At 39.7% G+C, this 16,274-nt stretch overlaps 2 pseudogenes; both read right to left on the bottom strand.

The window, feature by feature from the left end:
• Positions 1–757: 757 nt before the first annotated feature.
• LOC149235678 (peptidyl-prolyl cis-trans isomerase CYP40 pseudogene) lies at positions 758–1,522 on the bottom strand (annotated as a pseudogene).
• A 13,184-nt stretch (positions 1,523–14,706) lies between these two features.
• LOC149235677 (peptidyl-prolyl cis-trans isomerase CYP40 pseudogene) lies at positions 14,707–15,263 on the bottom strand (annotated as a pseudogene).
• Positions 15,264–16,274: the final 1,011 nt, after the last annotated feature.

Below are 16,274 nucleotides of genomic sequence, written 5' to 3'. Positions count from 1 at the left end.
TATATATAGGAAAACAAAACTAAAAATACCTTGAGTCTCCTCCTCCAGCATGAGGGGAGCTCGATTCTGCCTATGATGACACCTACTTACTTTTAACTAACTATTAATTACAGCTGACTATTAATTGACAGCGCTGGACTCCTAAAACAATTAAAACTCTAATTCTACATCATGCTGGAAATGGCATTTATTACAACCAAGATGGTGCTCCTACGAGAAAAAGGAGAGAACAGGCTCATTCTTTGACAAGTGGCTTCTCTTAGTTTGGCTGTGATAGGTGTCGATAGTTGCTTGCTGGCCTTTAATATAACATGTTTCCAACACCCTGAAATATAGGAAACTGTTCCTGTTTGTCTGTCTTTGATTTGCCTCAACATATTTGAATCCAAAGGAGTATGCTTTATCCTTGCTTTTATCCTTTAACAAAAAGAGCGGGCTGCCACATCCTGGATGTGTTGTAGGCCGTATTGATGGACAGGTGTCTCTCTTTCAAATTTCTTGGTCATCTCACCAACATAGCTGTTCTGCGTTTAAAATCACCACCTACAGCAGTTTCGTAGCGCGCTACGAAACTGCTGTGTAATTTCAAAAACACAGTCTTCTTCCTTGCCTTTAAAAATTCACTATGCATAGTTGATGCTTTGGACAAGGTTATGAGAACAACCTGTAAATGAGCATGGTTAATAGCCTCAACCTTTCTTTAGGATTCATCTATTCTTCCTTTAGTGCAGTCTCACAGCCACACTCTGTACTGTCTTCATTTTCTGTCTTCATAGCTCTGTTCTTTGTAATCTCCTAATTTTAATTTACAAGCAGAATTATTCGTAAATATCTGCGACTTGGTCTTCCTTAAATGATTGCTCTTCTCTTCATCAATTTCTTCTTTCTCCCAGCAAATGTCAAGATAGCGCAATGCCTTTCTGTATTTTCTTAAAGCCATCTTATAATCCCCTTTCTTGTAATTTTCATTCCCAAAACATTTCGCAGAATCTATTGTATTCATCCACCATGAAATTTCTGCAGATTTCTCATCAAGATCAGCTGGCCAGTCTGGATACAAATCTCCATCTTTGAAGAAATTAACTATTCCATCATCTGATCCTTTTGGGATCTCCCCACAATCTGAAATTACAACATCTAGAGAAGGGCGGTCACTACCTTCTGTGGGAGTATGCTCAATGCCACGCACAACTCCCATGCCTTTAATTACCTTCCCAAAGACAACATGCTTTCCATCGAGATGGGAGATCCTTGTTGTTGTGATGAAAAATTGAGAGCCATTTGTATTAGGTCCAGAGTTTGCCATTGACAACATTCCTCTGCGCTCATTTTTCAGTTGAAAGATTTCATCATCAAACTTTAATCCATATATTGATTCACCCCCTGTACCATTTTGAGCTGAGATGTCTCCACCTTGTATCATAAAACCTCTGATAACTCTATGGAAAGGAAGCCCCTTGTAATGCAGGGGGGCGCCAGTATGAGGGCCAATTCCCTTTTCTCCTGTGCACAAAGCCTTGAAATTTGGTCATATCCTCGACAAGTTCCTCGAGACTCTGCTGATCTATGACATGCCCCTTCTCCTGCATCTGCTGCGATCACAACGAACAAAGAAATCGAATGCAGTGAAGAAAACTTCCAAACGAAGTGCTGGAAAGAATTCCAACTGATGCTCAAAACAATGATTCAAGCCCGTGAACGCTCTAGAGTCTCGGTTGAGCCCTAATTTCTTGATCTCTTCTGTGAAGTCTATTTTCAATTCCAGTTGGATTGTCGCAACATTGCGAGGATGGAAAGACCGCAGATTGGTATCAGTTTGATCCTAAGTTCCTTGCAGAGGTTTCTGCGTAGATTTGCAACAGTGTTCGTGGAGTAAATAGAATAGCTTATGTCATAACCTCGAAACCTCCATCAACTGTAGAGTGGGAGTGATATGCATGAAATGGATTGAGTGGCCTTGAACGCTCCTACTACAACATGACTGTGCAATGTTAACATCTGATATATGCAAATTCCATCCATTCAAAACGATTCTTACTGGATTTCAATTGGGATTGTCTTCGTCGATGACATTTGGACGGTGAAGACAATTAGAATCACAACAAAACAAGTTCTGTAGACTTATTGAAAGCCTAATTTCTCATATAGAAAAGAGTGTGATCTGCTAGATGTATTAGGATGTATGCTGCCATGTGTTCATTACCCTGCTCAGATGCGTGCCATGTCTGCACGTTGCTGTCGTTCAATCCTCAATGCAGAAACTTGACTCTCCACCCTCTTGTATTGGAGTTTGATCACTAGGAAACCCTTTATTTTCTTTTAGGAAATCGGATAAGTACTAGATGCAAAGTAAGAAATAAAAACGAGGCTATGCAGAACTTGCATTAGCACCGCTAATGATTTCAATCTACGTTCCAAAGTCAATATGACTAGCAAGCGCTCCAGCAAGCATGACATGATCCTTCTTTAGATCCAAGATCCCTCGCAACTTTTATACCCCTTTGCTAGCTTTGCAGAGAGTTGATATTGGAACTGTTGATAGGAATCTGGAAGGCTGCCAACAACTGTTGCCCGATATCGACCTGCGCTTTCAACTTCTTCTGCCCACTCTCTAATAGACAGGGTCTCAAACATTTGCAAGGCATCATCTCTTATTTGTCTTGAGGGATCAACTACTTTGTAAAGTATAAGGCTTAGCAACCTCTGTGTTTCACATTTTGAAAGTTCTTGCTGCATGTGAACAGTTATCAACAATTTTGCAAATGTCTCGTTCTAGCTTTACTGCATCTACCAGAATTGTAGGGTCAATCTCCTTGAGACTGAAGTAGAGGGCGTTCACTGAAGTATCAGGTAAAGCCTCACCAGGATTTACCACAATGCCATCAGCCACAAAAGAAGTAATTCTTAAACATGATTCCTTTTGAAGATTAATCTTAATGGGCTGCAACTGAACAACTGAATGTGATGGACCAAAAGGCTCTTGTATGGCTCTAAACACTGCAGTATCAATAGTAGTAAGCACCATTCAGGCAAGAACCTTATCATCATGTGAAAGTAAATTGGAAAATACCTCACAAATGATCCAGAGTGATGACCTGATTTATTGTTTGAACAAATCCCCAATTTCGTAGCACGCTACGAAATCACCCAAACAGGTAGCGCTGAGAAACTGCTAAAAGGGTTCATGCGCTGCGAAAACACTTTGCCCTTAAGCTAATCTGAGCAATTTTTGGTAACAGAAATTTCAGTGATAATAGTGGCTCCACTTGGGATAGTGTGCCCTTGTGGTACACTAAGAACCTGCAGTTCCAGTGCCTTATAAAACTTATTTGACAAACAGAAATTTGCTTGACCAGCATGACTGTAGGAGAAAGAAAGCTACATCTACTGAAAAAAGAAATGCTCAGTTAACCTTGAGCTTATTTGCATTTACCTCTACCTACCTACCCTAACCATTTCAACTTCTTTCTGCTCAATCAATATGAAATTTCCAATGTAGCCAATCCTCTGTTTTATCTGATATTTGATTTCTTTGACTGCATCGGAGTTCAGAGCCAATCTGATAGTGTGATGACCCCTGCCACTGAAATTGTCTCTGATCTTTATAGGAAAACTGAAAAACTTGAGAGTAAAACTCTTCCATGTAATCAGCTATAGGATCCCAGAATACATGATCAGCTTGTTTTTCCTTGTAACTTTCCAGCTGCGCAAACTGATCTTCAACAGCAGTGTTCAGTTCCTCAATCGTGAAAGAGAAAGGAACCAACATTCTCTCCTTGCGTTCTGCCATAGAAAACTTCTGAAAATAATGATCATGATTATGAAAACTATATGCCTGAATTTGTCCTTCTAAACCTTCAATTTCTTTTTCAAGGTCCTCAGCAAATTCATCCAAAAATCTCATCCTATCCTCTGCCTTGCAGTCAAAGGATTTTAGATATGAGGATAAGGACAAAGAAAAAGATTCATTTGTTTCTTCTTTACTATGATCATCATTCCATTGTTTGAAACCCTCAACTGAAGGAGAGTTCACCACCACCTCTAACCTATCTATCCATTCCTCCAAAAACATAAGCCAAAAGTCTTGAAATGACTTAATGGATTTGACAGGAAAGCTTTCAACCCATTGTTTGCATTTCCCTTGAAGTGAATCATAGAATAACCTTATGCAAACATCCTCATGTTTAACTCTAAGAAGCTCAGCAAAATGACAGAAATCTGAGATATGCTTCAGAGTCAAACTCAAATCTTCTCCATTAAATTTGGGACCATTCCTTAGAAAATATGCATCCTTGGGAAACTGATTTGGGAAACCATGAATTCCTGAAAAATCTATGCATGCATACCTTGAACTAAGAATGGTAGCTTCTGGGTCCTTCATAACTCCAGTGGAATCACCATGAATGTATGAAGTTTGAATTCTTCAACAATGGAGTCACCAAGGTAGGTTTGCAGCCTCGAAAACCACTTTGAACTCCTGCTACCTTCAGAAATTCAATCTTAAAACTTCGGGAATGAGTAATCATCAGGCTCTCGGCAGACGCACCAAAATGTTATCACAAAATCGTGTACTAAGGGCTGCTACTTAGCAAGAGCTCATGCAACTATTTCAAACCAGGCTTTAGACTAAGGCTTAGCCTCCTTAGTCAGAGAGGGCTCTCTCACAGATTTTTGATATGGATTAATAACAAGAAAAGATGGCTAACTCTTCAAATAGTACATGAAAATAAGCTGGTTGGAACAACAAAATAACATTTCTTCCATTGGGCTCATGGAGTCAAACACCTCTGCAGTAAACTATTAACTACTCAATCATGGAAGCCAAGGCATATAATGTTTAAACACTCAGAACATTTCTCAAAAAGAACCTCAACTCATAAATATACACAGGAAGTCTGAGCACTAGGTGAATTCAGAGTGATTGCATATTTAGTGAGCTGTAAAACATAAAGGATAATGACAAAATCACATATATTCTGAGCATTCAACACAAGATGAATCTTGGGAAGAAAAAGTAATCTTTCTATTACTGTCAAAAGTCTTTTACATAAGCTGATATAAGAACTCTGTTTTTTTCATAAATCTCCAACCCCACTTACATCAGAGTTTCTCCTATATATAGGAAAACAAAACTAAAACTACCTTGAGTCTCCTCCTCCAGCATGAGGGGAGCTCGATTCTGCCTATGATGACACCTACTTACTTTTAACTAACTATTAATTACAGCTGACTATTAATTGACAGCGCTGGACTCCTAAAACAATTAAAACTCTAGTTCTACATCATGCTGGAAATGGCATTTATTACAACCAAGATGGTGCTCCTACGAGAAAAAGGAGAGAACAGGCTCATTCTTTGACAAGTGGCTTCTCTTAGTTTGGCTGTGATAGGTGTCGATAGTTGCTTGCTGGCCTTTAATATAACATGTTTCCAACACCCTGAAATATAGGAAACTGTTCCTGTTTGTCTGTCTTTGATTTGCCTCAACATATTCGAATCCAAAGGAGTATGCTTTATCCTTGCTTTTATCCTTTAACAAAAAGAGCGGGCTGCCACATCCTGGATGTGCTGTAGGCCGTATTGATGGATAGGTGTCTCTCTTTCAAATTTCTCGGTCATCTCACCAACATAGCTGTTCTGCGTTTAAAATCACCACCTACAGCAGTTTCGTAGCGCGCTACGAAACTGCTGTGTAATTTCAAAAACACAGTCTTCTTCCTTGCCTTTAAAAATTCACTACGCATAGTTGATGCTTTGGACAAGGTTATGAGAACAACCTGTAAATGAGCTGTTGGCATTATGGTTCAAGTGTTGTCCTTGATGGCAACTCACTCAGTGGATGGTACAGGTGCTCAAAGGTTAGTACAGGTGATGGCAACTCAATCAGAAGACAGATCTCAGTACAGCATGGCAAGAAAGCTCATACACGCTCTTTCGTTAAGCCCAAGTCGCGTGTACACGCAAGTTAGATTCAGAAAAAGCGCGTGTATGTGGAAAGGTTCCTTTGGTTCATGGTGGTTAGACCTTGGAAGTTGTGCCTATGATTTCGGACCATTATGTCTCGACGGGCGTGTCGATCCCTAGTTTTAAAGTTGATGGTATTGTGTTACTATGGTTTTGGCTCTTGGTATTGAGAAAGGCCTAAGGCTATATAAGGAGAAGAAGATCATTAGGCAAAGATCATCTTTCGACAAGGCATGAATATCTAAGAGAGAAAGAGATCTGATATGCAGGTTCTGAGTTGGTTGATCTAAGCTAAGGAGAGATCTCATCGGTTGATGGAGAACTAGATCTAAGGAGAGATCGGGATCAAATGGTTTGAAATGCACTATCATGTTATGGTTGATTATGCGTATTTCTAGATCTGCATATTGTCGCAATGTTACGTTCTGAGTCTAACTAATATCTGGTACAGCTGCAAGTTGAGAAAGTTTATTTTTAGATCTGTACGCAGTTTGGCTTCGGTAAAAGCGCGTGTATACGCGGTTTCTGCTCATTAAAGTAGCGTATATCTTTTGAAGCTTGATTTGGGTTTACAGTGGGATCTGACTGTTATTACAGAGTTCTGTAGTCTGCTCTGTGTTCTGGTAACTGGTGATTGACAGGGTTCAGTGGTTCAGTGATTCAAAGTTGGTTGTTTTATGCTTCAATGATCTGTTGTGAAAATTGAATGAATTGTGGTCTTCAGATTGTAATGTTGTGCTTCAGGAATATCCAAGTCTGAAAATGTATGAAAAGTGATACCTGGAAGAAGGAAGATTGTAGGTCAGCACCTACGTACTAGTATCTTGGCTAGTACAAAAGCAAAAGGGGGTTGGAGCTCCCTTCCAAGGAAGTTTGGAGAACGAGAGAAGGTTGAAGCCTTCTGCAGGTTGTAGCCTGCGTACTGGTATAAGGCTGCACCAGTACAAAAGATTGTAAACTGAAGTTTCATATTAAGAAAGATAGAGACAACTTGCAGCAGGTGGTTTTCACCCACATTGGGTTTCCACCTTATATCTTGGTGTTCATGTGTGTGGCTTTTTATCTGTTCTGTTATACTGCACATGTTTACTGTTAATATGATGAATAATGTCCTGATGCACTTAATTGAAGAATAAGCCAACTAAATTGTGAGTTTTCTGCTTATACGCTGTTTTACTTCGTCACAGTAGCGTGTACACGCTGGTTCACTTAACTGAAGTAGCGTATATGTTTTGGGCATTTGAAAAGTTTGATTAATCTGATAATACTGATTCACCCCCCCTCTCAGTATTATTTCCAACAATTGGAATCAGAGCAGGTCCTTCAGAGAAGCTTGATCGCTTGAAGGAAGATCATTCATCATGAGCAACTACGAGAAAGAAGCATCAATCAGGCCACCGGTTTTTGATGGAACAAATTTCAATTATTGGAAGGTAAGAGTTACTGCATATCTTCAATCTCTTGGTACAGAAGTTTGGGACATTGTAGAAAAAGGCTATGCTTTTCCTTCAGCTACTCCTACAGATCCAGATGAAAAAAAGGCATATGAAACAAATGCAAAAGCAGTCGCTACCCTATTAGGAAGTATATCTCAAACAGAATTCATGAAGGTCATGCACTTCAAATCAGCAAAAGAAATATGGGACAAAATGATCACTAGCTATGAAGGAGATGAACAGGTAAAGGAAGCTAAACTTCAAACACTCAGGATTCAATATGAGACTCTCAGGATGTATAATGATGAAAGTGTGGCTAATTATTTTCTCCGGGTAGATGAGATTGTTAATTGTATGAAAAACTTGGGTGAAGAAATAAGAGAAACTATAGTAGTTCAAAAGGTTCTAAGATCTTTATCCCCCAAGTTTGAATCTAAAGTATCTGCAATAGAAGAAAAAGAAAATCTCCGTGTTCTCACTATGTCTCAGCTACATGGAATTCTAACCGCTTATGAAATGAGAAAGGGAGGTCCATCTGACAGAAGGGAAGCTGCTTTTAAGGCATCAGGAAAAGAAGATTACTATGAAGCAAGCCATGTTCCAGAAGAAGAGGAAGAAGAATCAAACTTTGTCAGAAATCTTCAAAGGGGTTCTGGAAGGTTCAGAGGTAAGCTACCTTTCAAATGTTTTGCTTGTGGGAAAGTAGGTCATTATGCTGCAAAATGCCCTTATAAGGATAAAGGAAAAGAACCTGCTAGATGGAACAAGAAACAAAGTGCAAATAGGAAAAGCTACTACACCCATGAAGATAGTGATGGCTTATCAAACAGTGATGAAGATGAACAAGGTAATAAATATAAGCTGTTAATGGCATTTGAAGATGATGATTATGAGGATGCTATAGATGTGGATAATCTCTATAATGAAATCACTAGACTCAAGAGAAGCATAGAAGAAAGGAATGTGATTATTGATACTTTGCAATTTCAAATTGATGAAAAGGAAAAACATCTTGAAAAACTAGAAGGTGAAATTGTTGGTCTCAGAAAAGAAATTGAGAAAACAAAAACTATTAATCTTAAATTTGTCAAAGGATCTGAAACCTTGGATGAGATTATTAGTGTGCAGCGGTCTCCTCTAAACAAAACAGGTTTGGGCTATAATGGAGAAACCTCTCAAGCATCCACCTCAAAAAGTTATCTTGATGCAGCAAGAGGAAATGAGCGGAAGAACAATGAAGATAATCAGGTAAAGCAAGGACGAGTTACAAACAGAAACTATCAGGGACAATCCTCCTTGAGGATGAACAAAAGCTACAACCAACCACAGGTAAAATCTTCTCAGTTTGGCTCAAGAATAGATGAAAATAGAAATTACAATCAGTTGGCTGGTAGATTCAATAACCGCAGAAGCTTCTTCAATGGACAATGCTTTTCTTGCCACAACTTTGGTCACAGAGCAGCTCAATGTGTTGCATATAAAACAATCATGACTAGGGAAGCTCAAAAACAAAGAAGTATGACAGAGATTACAAAAAGGACCTATAACAACTTTTCGGTGCTTGAAAATGAAGTTGAATGTTCTATTTGCAATAATTTTGGTCATAAAGACTCTGAATGCAGGAGCAGGTTTCAGGAGAAAAAGGAACAAGCCACAAGCACCAAAACATGGAGAATAAAGGAACCTCAAACAGAAAGATGTGGGATAGCATTTTATGCAGAAGGACAGGAAAATCTATGGTACATTGACAGTGGATGTTCGAAACATATGACAGGTGATAAAGAAAAACTTGAATCTTATTCTACTTTAGAAAAGGGAAAGAAAGTCTCTTTTGGAAATGATACTCCTGCTACTATAAAAGGAAAAGGTATTGCTCCTTTAAAAGAAAAGGTCAAGGCTGGAAATGTTTTGTATGTTGATGGATTGAAACATAATCTTCTAAGTGTCAGCCAGATGTGTGATCAAAAAACAGAGGTTATTTTCAGATCGAATGGATGTCTTGTTCGTGATCTTGATACAGGTAAAACAGTTCTCAAAGGCAAAAGAACTCCAAATAATCTGTACATATTTGAAGAAGAACAACAACAATGCTATCTTAGCAAGGATGAAGAGCACTGGTTATGGCATCGAAGGTTGGGACATCTAAGCTTCTCACAAATAAGGAAAGCATGCAAATATCAGGCAGTTCGCGATCTTCCAGATATCAAAATTCCAGACAACACCATATGCAAATCTTGTCAGTTTGGAAAGCAGACCAGAACTAACTTTCCAGAGAAGGAAGGATCAGCTAGCTTGCCTCTTGAGCTAGTCCATACAGATGTATGTGGTCCATTTAGAAAAAGGTCACCTCGAGGAGAAGAATATCTGATATTATTCATTGATGATTTCTCAAGGTTTGTTTGGTTAGGGCTTATGAAGCACAAAGATGAAGCATTCGAAAAATTCAAATCCTTCAAAGCATTGGCCGAAAATGAATCAGGACACAAAATCAAGTGCCTCAGATCTGACAGAGGTGGGGAGTTCACATCAAATGAATTTTTTGATTTCTGCGATGAACATGGGATAAGAAGAGAATTCTCTACAGCTAGAACTCCTCAGCAAAATGGGGTTGTGGAAAGAATGAACAGAACTATCCAACAAATGGCTCGTGCTATGCTCGATGAATCAGGTACTCCTGCAACCTTCTGGGGAGAAGCCGCACATGCTGCTGTTATCATTCTTAACAAAACAAATGTCCGAGTAAACAGCACTCAAACACCTCATGAGCTTTGGAGTGGTAAAACTCCTTCCGTAAAGCATTTCAAAATCTTTGGGAGCAAATGTTATATTAAGAACACTGATGAGCAACTTGGCAAACTTGAACCTAGAGCAGATGAGGGCATTCTTCTTGGTTATTCTCCACATAGCAAAGCATACAAGTGCTACAATAAAAGACTTGGCAGAATTGTTGACAGTATTGATATAGTGGTTGATGAGAAGGGATATATTCCTAGGCAAGTTCATCATGAAGAAGATGAAGGTTACTCTCAAAGGCGAAATGATGAAGAAGAAGAACCTCAAGAAAGAGAAGAATCTCAAGAAGAACCAGAGGAGCAGACAAGAATAGAAGAAAAGACTCCATCCAGATATGTCCAAAAGAATCATCCAGAAACTCAGATTGTGGGGCAGAAAGAAGCAGGAGTACAAACAAGAAGGACACTTGCAGAAGCTTCAAGCTACTTGGCTCTACTCTCCTCCATTGAACCACAAAATGTGAAAGAAGCATGCAAAGATGAATGTTGGGTCAAAGCAATGGATGAAGAACTTGAGCAAATCGAAAGGAACAACACTTGGGAATTGGTTCCTAGACCTAAAGATAAGAATGTAATAGGAACAAAATGGGTCTTCAAGAATAAGTTAAATGAAAATGGAGAAGTAATTAGAAACAAGGCCAGACTTGTTTGTAAAGGGTATGCACAGCAAGAAGGAATAGATTTTGAAGAGACCTTTGCTCCTGTGGCAAGACTAGAGGCCATCCGAATGTTCCTTGCTCTCTCAAGCTTTCAAAACTTCAAGGTATTTCAAATGGACGTGAAATCAGCCTTCCTGAATGGAGACTTAGAAGAAGAAGTATATATTGAGCAGCCAGATGGGTTCATTCTTGGGAATGATCCAAACCTTGTATGCAGATTGAAAAAGGCTCTCTATGGGCTCAAACAAGCTCCAAGGGCTTGGTACTATCGGTTGGACAAATATCTTCACCAAAAAGGCTTTTCAAAAGGATCAGCAGATAGCAATCTCTATATAAAAGTTGAAAATAACAAATTGCTAATTCTTGTTGTTTATGTAGATGATATTATTTTTGGCAGCAATGAAGAGACTATGAGTCAAAACTTTGCCTTGGTTATGCAGAAAGAATTCGAAATGTCACTTCTTGGAGAATTGACATATTTTCTTGGATTGCAAATCCAACAAAATGAAGGAGGTATCTTCTTGTCTCAAACCAAATACCTCAAGCAGATCTTGAAGAAGTATGGCATGGAAGAGTCAAAACCAGTATGTACACCCATGGTTACAGGATGCAGCCTCAGTGCAAATGATGAATCAGCAGCAGTCCACCAACCCACTTATAGATCCATGATTGGGAGTTTGCTTTATTTGACAGGTACTCGACCAGATATTACACATGCAGTAGGAATGGTTGGAAGATTTCAAGCCAACCCAAAGGAAACTCATCTTCAGGCAGTCAAAAGAATCTTCAAATATCTTCAAGGGACCCAAAACTATGGCTTATGGTATCCTAGAAATACTGATCTCACTCTTCATGCTTACACAGATGCAGATTGGGCTGGAAGTGTGGATGATAGGAAAAGCACAAGTGGAGGTGCTTTCTTCATGGGTTCCAGATTAGTATCTTGGTTCAGCAAGAAACAAAGTTCGATTGCCTTATCTACAGCTGAAGCAGAATATGTAGCTGCAGCATCTTGTTGTACACAACTTCTTTGGATGATGCAGACCTTGCAGGACTTTCAAATCACTTGCACTCCACCTGTCTCTATCTTATGTGATAATACAAGTGCAATCAGCATTTCAAAGAATCCAGTCATGCACTCAAAGACCAAGCACATACCAATCAAGTACCATTTTCTTCGGGAACAAGTGCTTGAACAGAAGGTCAAGTTGGAGTATGTTCCTTCTAAGGAGCAAGTTGCTGATATTCTCACAAAACCACTGCCCAGGGAAACTTTTGAATATCTCAGACAAAAGCTGGGAGTAGTTAATGCTTCATCCTGTTGTTGAAATTTGTTTGTTCTACAGAAAAGTTGGTATACGCAGGTTACGGAAGTAATATTAGCGTATACACGCGGATTCATGGTGGGAAAGTCGCGTGTATGCTGGACGCTTGTTGCAGAAAGAATATCCGCGTACATACGCTGTTTTATACAGGAGAAAACGCGTATATGAAGTTCTGAACAGCAAGGGAAAACTCTGAAGTTCTGAACAGCAATAGGAATGTCAGAATTATTCAGGCACAGTTTCAGGGAGTGCAACAGGCACAGGTTCAGGGGGAGCAGCTCAAAAGTCTCATAAAGCATTGTTGGCATTCAGATGTTTTTGGTTGTTGGTTTCAGGAGAAGGAGCTCAGAAAGAAATTCTAGTTGCTGATCTAACAAGATGTTTATCAGATACTGCTGATGTCTTTCCTAAGTCTTGGTCTAGATCTGTTGTCTCTATGTCATGTATCTCTCTTGTCTCTTTTATGGTGTCAAGGTCATGTAACGGCCTTTGTTGGTTTCCCCACTATGCCTGGGATGAATGATGAAATGTTCATGTATTATCATGGTTAGGTGGATGAGTCAATATTGATGTATCCCCACTTGGTTGGGTGGATGAGTCATTTTTTTGTATATCCTCACTTAGTTGAGAAATGGATGTATGTATGAGTCTTTGGTGGTAGGAAGGTCTTTTATGATGTATAGAGTCATGTTCTTCTTGAAGAACATCTTTTGCAGATCTTGCCTACAGTCAAGGGGAGCATGAACAGCACTTGGTGACCAGGATGGATAGATTGGTACTCTTTGGCATTCACAAAGGGGGAGCACACTTGGAGATTTCAGCATGTACTCAGGGGGAGTATGGACAGCAGTATGGACAGCAGAAGGATTACCAAGGAAGAGAATATCTTGGTCCTCCCTTTGCCCTTGATGTCAAAGGGGGAGAGTGACTTGGTGTGGTGGTTGCCATCAAGTCCAAAGGGGGAGATTGTTGGCATTATGGTTCAAGTGTTGTCCTTGATGGCAACTCACTCAGTGGATGGTACAGGTGCTCAAAGGTTAGTACAGGTGATGGCAACTCAATCAGAAGACAGATCTCAGTACAGCATGGCAAGAAAGCTCATACACGCTCTTTCGTTAAGCCCAAGTCGCGTGTACACGCAAGTTAGATTCAGAAAAAGCGCGTGTATGTGGAAAGGTTCCTTTGGTTCATGGTGGTTAGACCTTGGAAGTTGTGCCTATGATTTCGGACCATTATGTCTCGACGGGCGTGTCGATCCCTAGTTTTAAAGTTGATGGTATTGTGTTACTATGGTTTTGGCTCTTGGTATTGAGAAAGGCCTAAGGCTATATAAGGAGAAGAAGATCATTAGGCAAAGATCATCTTTCGACAAGGCATGAATATCTAAGAGAGAAAGAGATCTGATATGCAGGTTCTGAGTTGGTTGATCTAAGCTAAGGAGAGATCTCATCGGTTGATGGAGAACTAGATCTAAGGAGAGATCGGGATCAAATGGTTTGAAATGCACTATCATGTTATGGTTGATTATGCGTATTTCTAGATCTGCATATTGTCGCAATGTTACGTTCTGAGTCTAACTAATATCTGGTACAGCTGCAAGTTGAGAAAGTTTATTTTTAGATCTGTACGCAGTTTGGCTTCGGTAAAAGCGCGTGTATACGCGGTTTCTGCTCATTAAAGTAGCGTATATCTTTTGAAGCTTGATTTGGGTTTACAGTGGGATCTGACTGTTATTACAGAGTTCTGTAGTCTGCTCTGTGTTCTGGTAACTGGTGATTGACAGGGTTCAGTGGTTCAGTGATTCAAAGTTGGTTGTTTTATGCTTCAATGATCTGTTGTGAAAATTGAATGAATTGTGGTCTTCAGATTGTAATGTTGTGCTTCAGGAATATCCAAGTCTGAAAATGTATGAAAAGTGATACCTGGAAGAAGGAAGATTGTAGGTCAGCACCTACGTACTAGTATCTTGGCTAGTACAAAAGCAAAAGGGGGTTGGAGCTCCCTTCCAAGGAAGTTTGGAGAACGAGAGAAGGTTGAAGCCTTCTGCAGGTTGTAGCCTGCGTACTGGTATAAGGCTGCACCAGTACAAAAGATTGTAAACTGAAGTTTCATATTAAGAAAGATAGAGACAACTTGCAGCAGGTGGTTTTCACCCACATTGGGTTTCCACCTTATATCTTGGTGTTCATGTGTGTGGCTTTTTATCTGTTCTGTTATACTGCACATGTTTACTGTTAATATGATGAATAATGTCCTGATGCACTTAATTGAAGAATAAGCCAACTAAATTGTGAGTTTTCTGCTTATACGCTGTTTTACTTCGTCACAGTAGCGTGTACACGCTGGTTCACTTAACTGAAGTAGCGTATATGTTTTGGGCATTTGAAAAGTTTGATTAATCTGATAATACTGATTCACCCCCCCTCTCAGTATTATTTCCAACATGAGCATGGTTAATAGCCTCAACCTTTCTTTAGGATTCATCTATTCTTCCTTTAGTGCAGTCTCACAGCCACACTCTGTACTATCTTCATTTTCTGTCTTCATAGATCTGTTCTTTGTAATCTCCTAATTTTAATTTACAAGCAGAATTATTCGTAAATATCTGCGACTTGGTCTTCCTTAAATGATTGCTCTTCTCTTCATCAATTTCTTCTTTCTCCCAGCAAATGTCAAGATAGCGCAATGCCTTTCTGTATTTTCTTAAAGCCATCTTATAATCCCCTTTCTTGTAATTTTCATTCCCAAAACATTTCGCAGAATCTACTGTATTCATCCACCATGAAATTTCTGCAGATTTCTCATCAAGATCAGCTGGCCAGTCTGGATACAAATCTCCATCTTTGAAGAAATTAACTATTCCATCATCTGATCCTTTTGGGATCTCCCCACAATCTGAAATTACAACATCTAGAGAAGGGCGGTCACTACCTTCTGTGGGAGTATGCTCAATGCCACGCACAACTCCCATGCCTTTAATTACCTTCCCAAAGACAACATGCTTTCCATCGAGATGGGAGATCCTTGTTGTTGTGATGAAAAATTGAGAGCCATTTGTATTAGGTCCAGAGTTTGCCATTGACAACATTCCTCTGTGCTCATTTTTCAGTTGAAAGATTTCATCATCAAACTTTAATCCATATATTGATTCACCCCCTGTACCATTTTGAGCTGAGATGTCTCCACCTTGTATCATAAAACCTCTGATAACTCTATGGAAAGGAAGCCCCTTGTAATGCAGGGGGGCGCCAGTATGAGGGCCAATGCCCTTTTCTCCTGTGCACAAAGCCCTGAAATTTGGTCATATCCTCGACAAGTTCCTCGAGACTCTGCTGATCTATGACATGCCCCTTCTCCTGCATCTGCTGCGATCACAACGAACAAAGAAATCGAATGCAGTGAAGAAAACTTCCAAACGAAGTGCCGGAAAGAATTCCAACTGATGCTCAAAACAGTGATTCAAGCCCGTGAACGCTCTAGAGTCTCAGTTGAGCCCTAATTTCTTGATCTCTTCTGTGAAGTCTATTTTCAATTCCAGTTGGATTGTCGCAACATTGCGAGGATGGAAAGACCGCAGATTGGTATCAGTTTGATCCTAAGTTCCTTGCAGAGGTTTCTGCGTAGATTTGCAACAGTGTTCGTGGAGTAAATAGAATAGCTTATGTCATAACCTCGAAACCTCCATCAACTGTAGAGTGGGAGTGATATGCATGAAATGGATTGAGCGGCCTTGAACGCTCCTACTACAACAGGACTGTGCAATGTTAACATCTGATATATGCAAATTCCATCCATTCAAAACGATTCTTACTGGATTTCAATTGGGATTGTCTTCGTCGATGACATTTGGACGGTGAAGACAATTAGAATGACAACAAAACAAGTTCTGTAGACTTATTGAAAGCCTAATTTCTCATATAGAAAAGAGTGTGATCTACTAGATGTATTAGGATGTATGCTGCCATGTGTTCATTACCCTGCTCGGATGCGTGCCATGTGTGCACGTTGCTGTCGTTCAATCCTCAATGCAGAAACTTGACTCTCCACCCTCCTGTATTGGAGTTTGATCACTAGGAAACCCTTTATTTTCTTTTAGGA

Source organism: Pinus tabuliformis, chromosome 8 (assembly GCF_031772625.1).
Source record: "Pinus tabuliformis cultivar Carrire ecotype Pingquan chromosome 8, CPIR1, whole genome shotgun sequence".
Classification (NCBI taxonomy): Eukaryota; Viridiplantae; Streptophyta; class Pinopsida; order Pinales; family Pinaceae; genus Pinus; species Pinus tabuliformis.
Note: the sequence above shows the minus strand (reverse complement) of the source record. Positions and strands in the feature narration are given on the sequence as shown.